Source organism: Chlorocebus sabaeus, chromosome 23, assembly GCF_047675955.1.
Source record: "Chlorocebus sabaeus isolate Y175 chromosome 23, mChlSab1.0.hap1, whole genome shotgun sequence".
Classification (NCBI taxonomy): Eukaryota; Metazoa; Chordata; class Mammalia; order Primates; family Cercopithecidae; genus Chlorocebus; species Chlorocebus sabaeus.
The window spans coordinates 17,502,300-17,515,615 of NC_132926.1; the positions used below are offsets into that span (position 1 = coordinate 17,502,300).

General features: G+C 37.2%; 1 non-coding gene across 1 annotated transcript; it reads left to right on the forward strand.

Annotated features, from left to right (window-relative positions):
• The first annotated feature begins 420 nt into the window (after positions 1–420).
• On the forward strand, positions 421–526 carry LOC119618453 (U6 spliceosomal RNA). The gene has a single exon (XR_005234750.1). It is a non-coding gene; the product is annotated as a U6 spliceosomal RNA (small nuclear RNA).
• The last annotated feature ends 12,790 nt before the right edge of the window (positions 527–13,316 follow it).

The following is a 13,316-nucleotide window of genomic DNA, read 5'->3' on the forward strand; positions in this document are numbered from 1 at the left end:
AATTTACCTATACATCTATCTATCCCTTAATGTTGTAGTAGTTTTTATTTTTTAGTAAGAACAGATGTGAATTTTCTTACATTTTCAGCATTTATAGAAGACAAAAAAACTGTACCTTTTTGTCTTGATAGATTAACATGGTTCTTGTACGATTTCCCAGTATTTGCATTCCAGGAAAGCACCCTAGTTGATTGTTGCCTATTATTCTTTCAATGACATTTTAATTTAATTGCAATTTTTATAGGGATGGGGGAATGCAATGGTGTTCAGATGTGAAATCTATCCTCACTGTTTGCTATATGTTTTATTTCTACTGGATTTGGTATCAATGTTTTAATTGTTTTATCAACAATTATTTAGAAGCCTTTAGAAAACCTTCCTTGGAGCTTTTAATTTTTAAAGTTTTGACAGAACTTTCAAGTGCTCACTTTGGCACCACATATACTTAAACTGGAACAAGACAGAGAAGATTAGCATGGCCCCTGTGCAAGGATGACACACAATTAATGAAGTGTTCCATACTTCTCCAACACAAAAATTCAGGAAATGCAGAGAACCCCAGTAAGATACTTCACAAGAAGATCATCCCCAAGACACATGGTCATCAGATTTGCCAAGGTCAAAATGAAAGAAAAAAATGTTGAAGCTAGCTAAAGGAAAAGGTCAGGGGGAAGGGAAGCCCATCAGACTTACAGCAGACCTCTTAGCAGAAACCCTACAAGTGATAAGAGACTGAGAGCCAGTATTTAACATCGTTTTTTTTCAGAGACAAAGTCTCAATCTGTCGCCCAGGCTGGAGTCCAGTGGCAGGATCTCGGCTCACTGCAAGCTCTGCCTCCCAGGTTCACGCCATTCTCCTGCCTCAGCCTCCCAAGCAGGTGGGACTACAGGCATTCACCTGACCTGCCTCGGCCTTCCAAAGAGTATTTAACATTCTTAAAGAAAAGAAATTCCAGGATTGCTGGCAAAATTGCCAAATAGGAACGGCTCTGATATGCAGCTCACAGCAAGACTGACAAAAAAGGCAGGTGATTTCTGCATTTCCAACTGAGGCACCCGGTTTATCTCATTGGGACTGGTTAGACAGTGGGTGCAGCCCAAGGAGGACGAGACGATGCAGGGGGGCGGGGGGCAACGTCTCACCTAGGAAGCACAAGGGGTCAGGAAACTCCCTCTCCTAGCCAAGGAAAGCCATTAGGGACTGTACCATGCACTCCAGCCCAGATACTGCACTTTTCCCACAGTCTTTGCAACCCATAGACCAGAAGATTCCCTCCGGTGCCTACGCCACCATGGCCCTTGGTTTCCAGCACAAAACTGGGCGGTCGTTTGGGCAGACACCAAGCTAGCTGCAGGAGGTTTTTTTTTTTTTCATACCCCAGTGGCACCTGGAACACCAGAGAGACAAAACCATTCACTCCCCTGGAAAGGGGGCTGAAGCCAGGGAGCCAAGTGGTCTGGCTTGGCGGGTCCCACACCCATGGAACCCAGGAAGCTAAAATCCACTGACTTGAAATTCTGGCTGCCAGCACAGCAGTCTGAGCTCGATCTGGAACACTCAAGCTTGGTTGGGGGCGGGGTGGCCATCTGCCATTACTGAGGCTTGGGTAGGCGGTTTTACTCTCACGGTGTAAACAAAGCTTCCTGGAAGTTCAAACTAGAGGGAGCCAACTGCAGCTCGACAAGGACTCTGCGGCCAGACTGCCTCTCTAGATTCCCTCCTCTCTGGGAATGGGATCTCTGAAGAAAAGGCAGCAGCCCCAGTCAGGGACTTACAGATAAAACCCCCACCACCCTGGAACAGAGCACCTGGGGGAAGAGGCGGTGTGGCCGCACTTTCAGTAGACTTAAAAGTCTCTGCTTGGCAGCTATGACGACAGCAGCGGATCTCCCAGGACAGTGTTCAAGGTCTGATAAGAGACAGACTGCCTCCTCAAGTGAGTCCCTGACCCCCGTGTGTCCTGACTGGCAGACACCTCCCAGTAGGGACCAACAGACACCTCATACAAAACAGTTCTGGCTGGCATCTGGCAGCTACTCCTTTGGGACAAACCTTCCAGAGGAAGAAACAGGCAGCAATCTTTGCTGTTCTATAGCCTCCGCCAGTGATACCCAGGCAAAAAGGGTCTGGAGTGGACCTCCAGCAAACTTCAGCAGACCTGCAGCAGAGGGGTCTGTTAAAAGGAAAACTAACAAACAGAAAGGAATAGTACCAACCTCAACAAAAAGACGTCCACTCAGAGACCCCCTCCAAAGGTCACTGACTTCAAAGACCAAAGGCAGATAAATCCACGAAGATGGAGAGAAACCAGCGCAAGAAGGCTGAAAATTCCAAAAATCAGAATGCCTCTTCTCCTCCAAAGGATCACAATGCCTTGCCAGCAAGGGAACAAAACTGGACAGAGAATGAGTTTGACAAATTAACAGAAGTAGGCTTCAGAAGGTGGGTAATAACAAACTCCTCTGAGCTAAAGGAGCATGTTCTAACCCAATGCAAGGAAGCTAAGAACCTTGAAAACAGATTAGACACATTGCCAACTAGAATGACCAGTTTAGAAAAGAGCATAAATGACCCGATGGAGCTGAAAATCATAGCACAAGAACTTTGTGAAGCATACACAAGTATCAGTAGCAGAATCGATCAAGTGGAAAAAAGGATATCAGAGATTTAAGATCAACTCGATGAAATAAAGTGAGAAGACTAGATTAGAGAAAAAAGAGTGAAAAGAAATGAACAAATCTTCCAAGAAATACGGGTCTATGTGAAAATACCAAATCTACATTTGATTGGTGTACCTGAAAGTGACTCAGAGAATGGGAAAACACTCTTCAGGATATTAGTCAGGAGAACTTCCCCAACCTGGCAAGGCAGGCCAACAATCAAATTCAGGAAATACACAGAGACACTACAAAGATACTCCTCCAGAAGAGCAACCCCAAGACACATAATCATCAGGTTCACCAAGGTTGAAAGGAAGAAAAAAATGTTAAGGGCAGCCAGAGAGAAAGGTCGGGTTACCACAAAGGGAAGCCCATCAGACTAACAGTGCATCTCTTGGCAGAAACCCTACAAGCCAGAAGAGAGTGGGGGCTAATATTCAACATTTGTAAAGAAAAGAATTTTCAAACCAAAATTTCATATCCAGCCAACTCAAGCTTCATAAGCAAAGGAGAAATAAAATCCTTTACAGACGAGCAAATGCTGGGGGATATTTTCACCACCAGGCCAGCCTTACAAGAGTTCCTGAAGGAAGCACTAAACATGGAAAGGAACAACCAGTACCAGCCACTGCAAAAATATACCAAATTGTAAAGACCATCATCGCTATGCAGAAACTGCATCAACTAACAGGCAAACTAACCAGCTAGCATCATAATGTCAGGATCGAATTTACCCATAACAATATTAACCTTAAATGTAAATGGGCTAAATGCCCAATAAAAGACAAAGACTGGAAAATTGGATAAAGAGTCAAGACTCATAGGTGTGCTGTATTAAGGAGACCATCTCACGTGCAAAGACACACATAGGCTCAAAATAAAGGGATGGAGGAATATTTACCAAGCAAATGCAAAGCAAAAACAGAAAAATGCAGGGGTTGCAATCCTAGTCTCTGATAAAACAGACTTTAAATCAACAAAGATCAAAAGAGTCAAAGAAGGGCATTACATAATGGTAAAGGGATCAATGCAACAAGAAAAGCTAACTATCCTAAATATATATGCATCCAATACAGGAGCACCCGGATTCATAAAGCAAGTTCTTAGAGACCTACAAAGAGACTTAGACTCCCATACAATAATAAGCGGAGACTTTAATACCCCACTATTAATATTAGACAGAATAACGAAACAGAAAATTAACAAGGATATCCAAGACTTGAACTCAGCTCTGGACCAAGCAGACCTAATAGACATCAACAGAATTCTCCACTCCAAATCAACAGAATGTATGTTCTTCTCAACACCACATCACACTTATTCTAAAATTGACCACATAATTGGAAGTAAATCACCCCTCAGTAAATGCAAAAAAAACGGCAATCATAACAAACAGTCTCTCAGACCACAGTGCAATCAAATTAGAACTCAGGAATAAGAAACTCACTCAAAACCACACAACTACATGGAAACTGAACAATCTGCTCCTGAATGACTACTGGGTAAATAAAGAAATTAAGGTAGAAATAAAGATGTTCTTTGAAACCAATCAGAACAAAGACACAACGTACCAGAATCTCTGGGACACTACTGAAACAGTGTTTAGAGGGAAATGTATAGCACTAAATGCCCACAAGAGAAAGCAGGAAAGATCTAAAATCGGAACTGCAACATCACAATTTAAAAAACTAGAGAAGGAAGAGCAAACAAATTCAAAAGCTAGCAGAAAACAAGAAATAACTAAGATCAGAGCAGAACTGAAGGATATAGAGACATGAAAACCCTTCAAAAAATCAATGAATCCAGGAGCTGGTTTTTTGAAAAAGATTAACAAAATGGATAGACCACTAGCCAGACTAATAAAAAAGAAAGGAGAGAAGAATCAAATAAATGCAATAAAAAATGATAAAGGGGATATCACCATCAATCCCACACAAATACAAACTACCACCAGAGTATATCAGACTAGACTATCCAGTAGAAATGGATAAACTAGACTATCCATAAGAAATGGATAAACTAGACTATCCACAAGAAATAGATAAATTCCTGGACACATACATCCTCCCAAGACTAAACCAGGAAGAAGGTGAATCCCTGAATAGACCACTAATAAGTTCTGAAATTGAGGCAGCAATTAATAGCTTACCAACCAAAAAAAGTCTAGGACCAGATGGATTCACAGTTGAATTCTACCAGAGGTACAAAGAGGAGCTGGTACCATTCCTCCTGAAAATATTCGAAACAATAGAAAAAGAGGGAATCCTCCCTAACTCTTTTTATGAGGACAGCATCATCCTGATACCAAAACCTGGCAGAGACACAACAAAAAAATAAAATTTCAGGCCAATATCCCTAATGAGCATCGATGTGAAAATCCTCAACAAAATACTGGCAAACAGAATCCAGCAGCACATGAAAAAGCTTATCTACCATGATCAAGATGGCTTCATTCCTGGGATGCAAGGCTGGTTCAACATACATAAATCAATAAATGTAATCCATCACATAAACAGAACCAATGACAAAAACCATGTGATTATCTCAATAGCTACAGAAAAGGCCTTAGACAAAATTCAGTAGCCCTACATGCTAAAAATTCTCAATAAACTAGGTATTGATGGAATGTATCTCAAAATAGTAACAGCTATTTATGACCAACCCACAGCAAATATCATAGTGACTGGGCAAGAACTGGAAGCATTCCCTTTGAAAACCAGCACAAGACAAGAATGCCCTCTCTCACCACTTCTATTCAACATAGTATTAGAAGTTCTGGCCAGGGCAATCAGGCAAGAGAAAGGAAACAAAAGGGTATTCAACTAGGAAAAAAGGAAGTCAAATTATCTCTTTGAGTATGATATCATTGTATATTTAGAAAACCCCATCGTCTCTGCCCCAAATCTCCTTAAGCTGATAAGCAACTTCAGCAAAGTCTCAGGATATAAAATCAATGTGAAAAAATCATAAGCATCCTATATGCCAATAACAGACAGAGAGCCAAATCATCAGTGAATTCTCATTCACAATTGCTACAAAGAGAATAAAATACCTAAGAATCCACTCACAAAGGATGTGAAGGACCTCTTCAAGGAGAACTGGAAACCACTGTCAAGGAAATAAAAGAGGACACAAACAAATGGAAAAACATTTCATTCTCATGGATAGGAAGAAACAATATCATGAAAATGGCCATATTGCCCAAAGTAATTTATAGATTCAGTGCTATCCCCATCAAGCTACCACTGACTTTCTTCACAGAATTGGAAAAAAACTACTTTAAATTTCATATGGAATCAAAAATGGCCCCACATAGCCAAAACAATCCTAAGTAAGAAGAAGAAAGCTGGCGGCATCATGCTACCTGACTTCAAACTATACTACAAGGCTACAGTAACAAAAACAGCATGGTCTTAGTACCAAAACAGATACATAGACCAATGGAACAGAACAGAGACCTCAGAAATAACACCATACATCTACAAACATCTGATTTTTGACCAACCTGATAAACACAAGCAATGGGGAAAGGATTCCCTATTTATTAAATGGTGTTGGGAAACCTGGCTAGCCATATGCAGAAAGTGAAACTGTATCTCTTCCTTACACCATACACAAAAATTAACTCAAGATGGATTAAAGACTTAAATGTAAGATCTAAAACCACAAAAACCCTGAAAAAAACCTAGGCAATACCATTCAGGACATAAAAGCAATGGCAACAAAAGCCAAAAGCGACAAATGGAATCTAATTAAACTAAAGAGCCTCTGTACAGCAAAAGAAACTTTCAGCAGAATGAACAGGCAAACTACAGAATGGGAGAAAATTTTTGCAATCTATCCATCTGACAAAGGAATAATATCCAGAATCTACAAAGAACTTAAACAAATTTACAAGAAAAAAAAAATCAAAAAGTGGGTAAAGGATATGAACAGAAATTTCTCAAAAGAAGACATTTATGCAGCCAACAAACATGAAAAAAAGCTCATCATCACTGGTCATTAGAGAAATGCAAATCAAAACCACAATGAGGTACCATCTCAGGCCAGTTAGAATGACAATCATTAAAAAGTCAGGAAACAACAGATGCTGGAGAGGATGTGGAGAAACAGGAATGCTTTTACACAGTTGGTGGGAGTGTAAATTAGTTCAACCACTGTGGAAGACAGTGTGGTGATTCCTCAAGGATCTAGAGCTAGAAATACCATTAGACCTAGCAATCCCATTACTGGGTATATAACAAAAGGATTATACATCATCCTACTATAAAAATACATGCACACATATGTTTATTGCAGCACTGTTCACAATAGCAAAGACCTGGAACCAACCCAAACACCCATCAATAATAGACTGGATAAAGAAAATGTAGCACATTTACCCCATGGAATACTATGCAGCCATAAAAAAGGATGAGTTCATGTCCTTTGTAGGGACATGGATGAAACTGGAAACTATCATTCTCAGCAAACTAACACAAGAACAGAAAACCAAACACCACATGTTCTCACTTATAAGTGGGAGGTGAACAATGAGAACATATGGAAACAGGGAAGGGAACATTACACTCTGGGGCCTGTTGGGGGAGTGGGGACTAGGAGAAGGATAGGATTAGGAGAAGTACTTAATGTAGATGACAGGCTGATGGGTGCAGCAAACCACTATGGCACATGTATACCTATGTAACAAACCTGCATGTTCTGCACATGTATCCCAGAACTTAAAGTATAATAATAATAAAAGAAATTCCAAAGCAGAATTTCATATTTGGATAGACTAAGCTTCATATGTGAAGGAGAAATAAGATCCTTTCCAGACAAGCAAAAGCTGGGGGAATTTGTTACTACTAGACCTGTCTTAAAAGAGCTACTGAAGGAAGCACTAAATATGGAAAGACCGTTAGCAGCCAATACAAAAATACACTTAAAAATACAGAGCAGTGACACTACAAAGCAACCAAATAAACAAGTCTGTATAATAACCAGCTAACAGCATGATGATGTCAAATCTACACATATTGATACTAAACTTGAATGGAAATGGGCTAAGATCCACTGGTATTCTGTCTTCAAGAGACCCATCTCAGATGCAATGACACTCATAAGCTTACAGTAAAGGAATTGAGAAAAATCAATCAAGCAAATGGAAAAAAATGGGAAAATCTACCAAGCAAATGGAAATTGGGATTGCAATTTAAATTGCAAACTAAGAAATTTGCTAAACACCGTATAATTATGTGAAAATTGAATAGCCACATCTGAATGAGTTTTGGACAAATAATAAAATTAAGGCAGAAATCAAGAAGTTCTTTGAAACTAATGAGAACAAAGATACAATGTACCAGAATCTTTGGGACACATCTAAGGCAGTATTAAGAGGGAAATTTATAGCACTAAATGTTAGAAAAACCTCAATAGAACAACTTCTAACAGCACAACTAGATTAACTGGAGAACCAAAAGAAAATCAACCCCAAAACTAGCAGAAGACAAGATATAAGCAAAATCAGAGTTGAAGTGAAGGAGATTAAGACACCAAAAAAATTCAAAAGATAAATCCAGGAGTGATTTTTTTAATAAAACAAGATTGACTGCTAGCTAGACTAATAAAGAAGAAAACTCAGTAGATGCAAATAAGCACCATTAGAAACAACAAAGGGAATATTACCCCTGGCCCCAGAGAAATATAAATAACCATCAGAAAACATTATGAATACTTCTATGCACATAAACTAGAAAATTTAGAAAAAAACGGATAAATTTCTGGACATATACACCCTCTCAAGACTGAACAAGAATGAAATTGAATCCTTAAGTAGATCACTAAAAACCTTCAAAATTGAATCAGTAATAAACAGCTCACCAACCAAAAAAAATTCCAGGACCAGACAGATGTACAGCCAAATTCTACCAGGTGTACTAAGAAGATCTAGTACCATTCTTACTGATACTAGTCCAAAAAATAAAAGAGGGGAGACTCCTCCTTAACTCATTCTATGAGGCCAGCATTACTTTGATACTAAAACCTGGCAGAGACACACACAAAAAAAAAGAAAGAAAGAAAACTTTAGACCAATATCCCTGATGAACATTGGTGCAAAAATCCTCAACAAAATACTGACAAACTGAATTCAGCAGCACATTAAGAATCTTATCCACCACAGTCAAGTGGGTTTTACCCCTGGGAAACAAAGTTGGTTTAATATAAGCAAATCAATAAAGTGACTCATGACACAAACAGAACTAAAGATAAAAAAACACATGATCATCTCAGTAGACGCAGAAAAGACTTTTGATAGAATTCAGCACCCCTTCATGTTAAAAACTCAATAAACTAAGTATTGAAGGAACATACCTCAAAATAATAAGAGCCATTTATGACAAATCCACAGCCTACATTATACTGAATGGGCAAAAGCTGGAGGAATTCCCCTTGCAAACTGGCACAAGACAAGGATGCCTTCTGTCACCACTGCTATTCAACATAATATTGAAAGTGTTGGCCAGAGCAATAAGGCGAGAGAAAGAAATAAAGGGCATCCAAATAGGAAGAGGAAATCAAACTATTTTGTTTGCAGACAACATAATACTATATCTAGAAAACCCTACAGTCTCAGCCCAAAAACGTTTTTATCTGAAAAACAACTTCAGCAAAGTCTCAAGATAAAAAAATCAATGTACAAAAATAACGTGCATTCCTGTACACCAACAATAGTTGAGCCAAGAGCCAAATCAGGAATCCAATCCCATTCACAACTGCCACAAAAAGAATTAAATACCTAGAAATACAGCTAATCAGGGAAGTGAGAGATCTCTACAATAAGAATTATAAAACGCTGCTCAAAGAAATCATAGATGATGTAAACAAATGGAAAAATGTGCTCATGGATAGAAAGAATCAATATCATTAAAATGTCCATACAGCCCAAAGCAATTTAGAGATTAAATGCTATTCTTATTAAACCAGCAATGATATTCTTCACAGAACTAGAAAAACTATTTTAAAGTTCATATGGAACTAAGAAAGTCTCAATAACCAAGCCAATCCCAAGCAAAAAGAACAAAACTAGAGACATCATGCTACCCAACTTCAAACTACACTACAGAACTACAGTAACCAAAAGAGGATAGTATTAGCACAAAAACAGATACATAGACCAATGGAACAGATAGAGAGTCCAGATACAAGGCCACACACCTACAAACTATCTGATCTTTGACAAGTCTGACAAAAACAAACAATGGCAAAAGGATACCCCATTCAATAAGTGGTGCTGGGATAGCTAACTAGTCATGTGTAGAAGACTGAAACTGAACCCTTTCCTTACACCATATACAAAAATCAACCCAAGATGGATTAAGGACTTAAATGTAAAACCCAAAACTATAAAACCTCTGAAGACAACCTAAGCAATATTATTCTGGACACAGGAATGGGACAAAACTTCATGACAAAGACATCAAAAGCAATTGCAACAAAAGTAAAAATTGACAAATGGGATGTAATTAAACTAAATAGCTTCCACACAGAAAAACTATTGACAGAATAAACAGACAACCTACAGAATGGGAGAAAATTTTTGCAAATTGTGTATTTGACAAAAGTTTGATATCTAGCATCTATAAGAAATGTAAACAAATTTCAAGCAAAAAACAACCCCATTAAAACGTGGGCAAAGGACATGAACAGATAATTTTCTAAAGAAGACATACATGTGGCCAACAAGCATATGAAGAAAAAACCTCAACATCACTGATTATTAGATAAATGCAGATCAAAACCATGATGAGATACCATCTCACAACAGTCAGAATAGTTATTATTAAAAAGTCAAAAATAACAGATGCTGGCTAGGTTATGGAGAAAAAGGAACACTTATACACTGTTGGTGGGAGTGTAAGTTAGTTCAACCATATAGAAAACAGTATGGTGATTCCTCAAATATCTAAAAACAGAAATATCATTCAATACAGCAATCCCATTACTGGGCATATGTCCAATGGATTATAAAGCATTATATCATAAAGATACATAAACACGTGTTCATTGCAGCACTATTTATAGCAGCAAAGACATGGAATCAACCTAAATGTCCATCAGTGTTAGACTGAATTAAAAAAAAATGTAGTACCTATACACCATGGAATAATATGCTGCCATGCAAAAGAACAAGGTCATATCCTTTGCAGGAAGACAGATGGAGGTGTAGGCCATTATCTTTAGCAAACTAAGGCAGGAACAAAAAACCAAATACCATGTTCTTACTTATAAGGGGGAGCTAATGATGAGAACACATGGACACATAGAGCGGACCAACACACACTGGGGCCTACTGGAGGGTGGAAGGTGGGATAAGAGAGAGGAACAGGGAAAATAATGGCTTAATTCCTGGGTGATGAAATAATCTGCACCACAAATCCTTATGATACAAGTTTACCTATGTAACATACCTGCACATTTACCCCAAACTTAAAATAAAAGTTAAAAATAATTAATTTTGAAATCAACTAAGCTTCAGAAACATTTACTGAATATAAGTGGTTATTGAGGATTTTGTTTGTTTGATAACTTTACTTTTTTCTTATGCTAATTGGTCTATTTAGATTCTCTTCTGGTATAAATTTTTGTAGTTTATTCTTTTTCTATAAATTAAAAAAATCCAAATTTTGAGATTTATATATTCACATATAATTTTAAACTATCTTCCTCTAAATTACTATTTCAAAATATCAATGTTTTCATATTTTTGCTTTCTCCTTTTATTCTTAATATTTTTTTATTTTATTGTTTAAAAAAAACCAGCAAATTCATTAATTCTGCCTTTTTGCTAATTTGTTAATTTCCCTTTATCTTTACGAATTCTAACTTATTCTTTTCTTTACTACTTCAATTTAACCCTTAAGTCATTTAGTTTGTATAAAAACCAGGCACAGATCTACCACTTGTAAAGTTGTTAGGATGGATAGCTCCTATTATTTGTGAAAGCTTCTATACTACGTCTAATCTCTAAATTGGAAGAGTCCTAGACCTTGTGGGATGACTAGAAATTTTAGACACAGAATCCAGGAAGCATGGCACTTGGTGAAATTTAATATCTGAGATGATCATAATATGGTCACCATGGTTAAAAAATGGAGAGACGTTTCAAACCATGCAAGGCAGTGCTTCTCTGACAGGGTAAAACCTCAATCCATCCTGACTGCTGAGCTCACTGATTCAGGATATGCCCCAGTGACAGAAAGGCATATTCTCACCAGGCATCAAGTGGTAAATGGAATTTAGCTTAAAGATGCCTTAGGCCAAATTCTATTTAACGTCTAGTCTTTACCTTTACTGATTGAACTGTAGTCATCATCTCAGCTTGCTTGTCGCTATATAATCTCTTGTAATAGGTTTTTTCATTCATTATTTAGTAGTTATTATTTTCAATTATCCCTCAGTTTTTACTCATTTAGATTTTTTTTTTGGCAGAGTCAAAAGCTAGTTCATTGAGAAAAGTTTAACAAAATTCTGGCAAGATTGATTTTTAAGAAAAAGGGAGAAAAGAAAGAAGGAAAGCAAAGAAGAACATTAATATACTATTAGAATATATAAAACTACAGAGAATAAACATATAAAATATTCTACTATAAATAACTTTTTTGCAAATAAATTTCAAAAAATAAAATAAAATATGTAATTAGATAAACTTCTAGAAAATGTTTCCTTAAATAGCAGCTAAAAATGAGATAACCTAGAGCATATTATAAATATTAAGTCAATTGAATAAATCATTAAACATCTTTATACAAGTAAATACCTGACCCAGGTAGTTTTTAAAAAGAATTCTAACATAATTTGATCATTATATGTATTTTTAAGAAAAAAGAAAATGAGAGAATACTCTCAAAATTTTTGAGGATGATATAACCTTGATACCATAACTTAACAAGGGTATTAGAAGAAAGAAAAATCACAGATCAAATGAACTTATGAAAGTAAATGCAGGCGGAGAGCTAACAGCTGGCAGGGAAAAGGAGCCCTGGTATAAAACATAAAATTACTATTATATACTAATTTTCTAAAGCTGAAACCAATTCTCTGAGTGGATTTCTTAGCAAGAAAATCTAAGTAGACTGGTGAAATTTCCGCGATTTCATTTGGTGACATATATGTGCACAGAATTTTAGGGAAATGATATATGTCTTGACAAAATAGATATAAAGATTACATGCCCTGCTCCCACAAAGGTGCAGGAAATCAAAAGATACCTGAAAAGCCTGTACCCTTTATGGCCAAAGGATGATCAAATTTAAATAAGAATTACTTCCAGAAAAAAAGAAACTCGCTCTTAGGGAGACTATTGGTAGGAGAATCCAAATTGAAAAAGATAGTAATTAGAATGCAGGAATGAGAAAGACTCAATATTCAGATAAATGAATGTGGAGAAAGGTTAATAGAATGTGAATATCAGAATATGGGCATGGCCACAGAGAGGCCATATTTTATTGAGTGTCATGGCAACAGCAAAGGGAGACCTATACTGATATTTCTACTACTACCTTTATAAGAACACCTCTTAAAGTATAGAAAATAACATTTAATTTAAACATGAGGAAAGGAAAACGGTTGCAATCACATCATATATGAATATATTGTAAGAGAAAAAGGAAAAT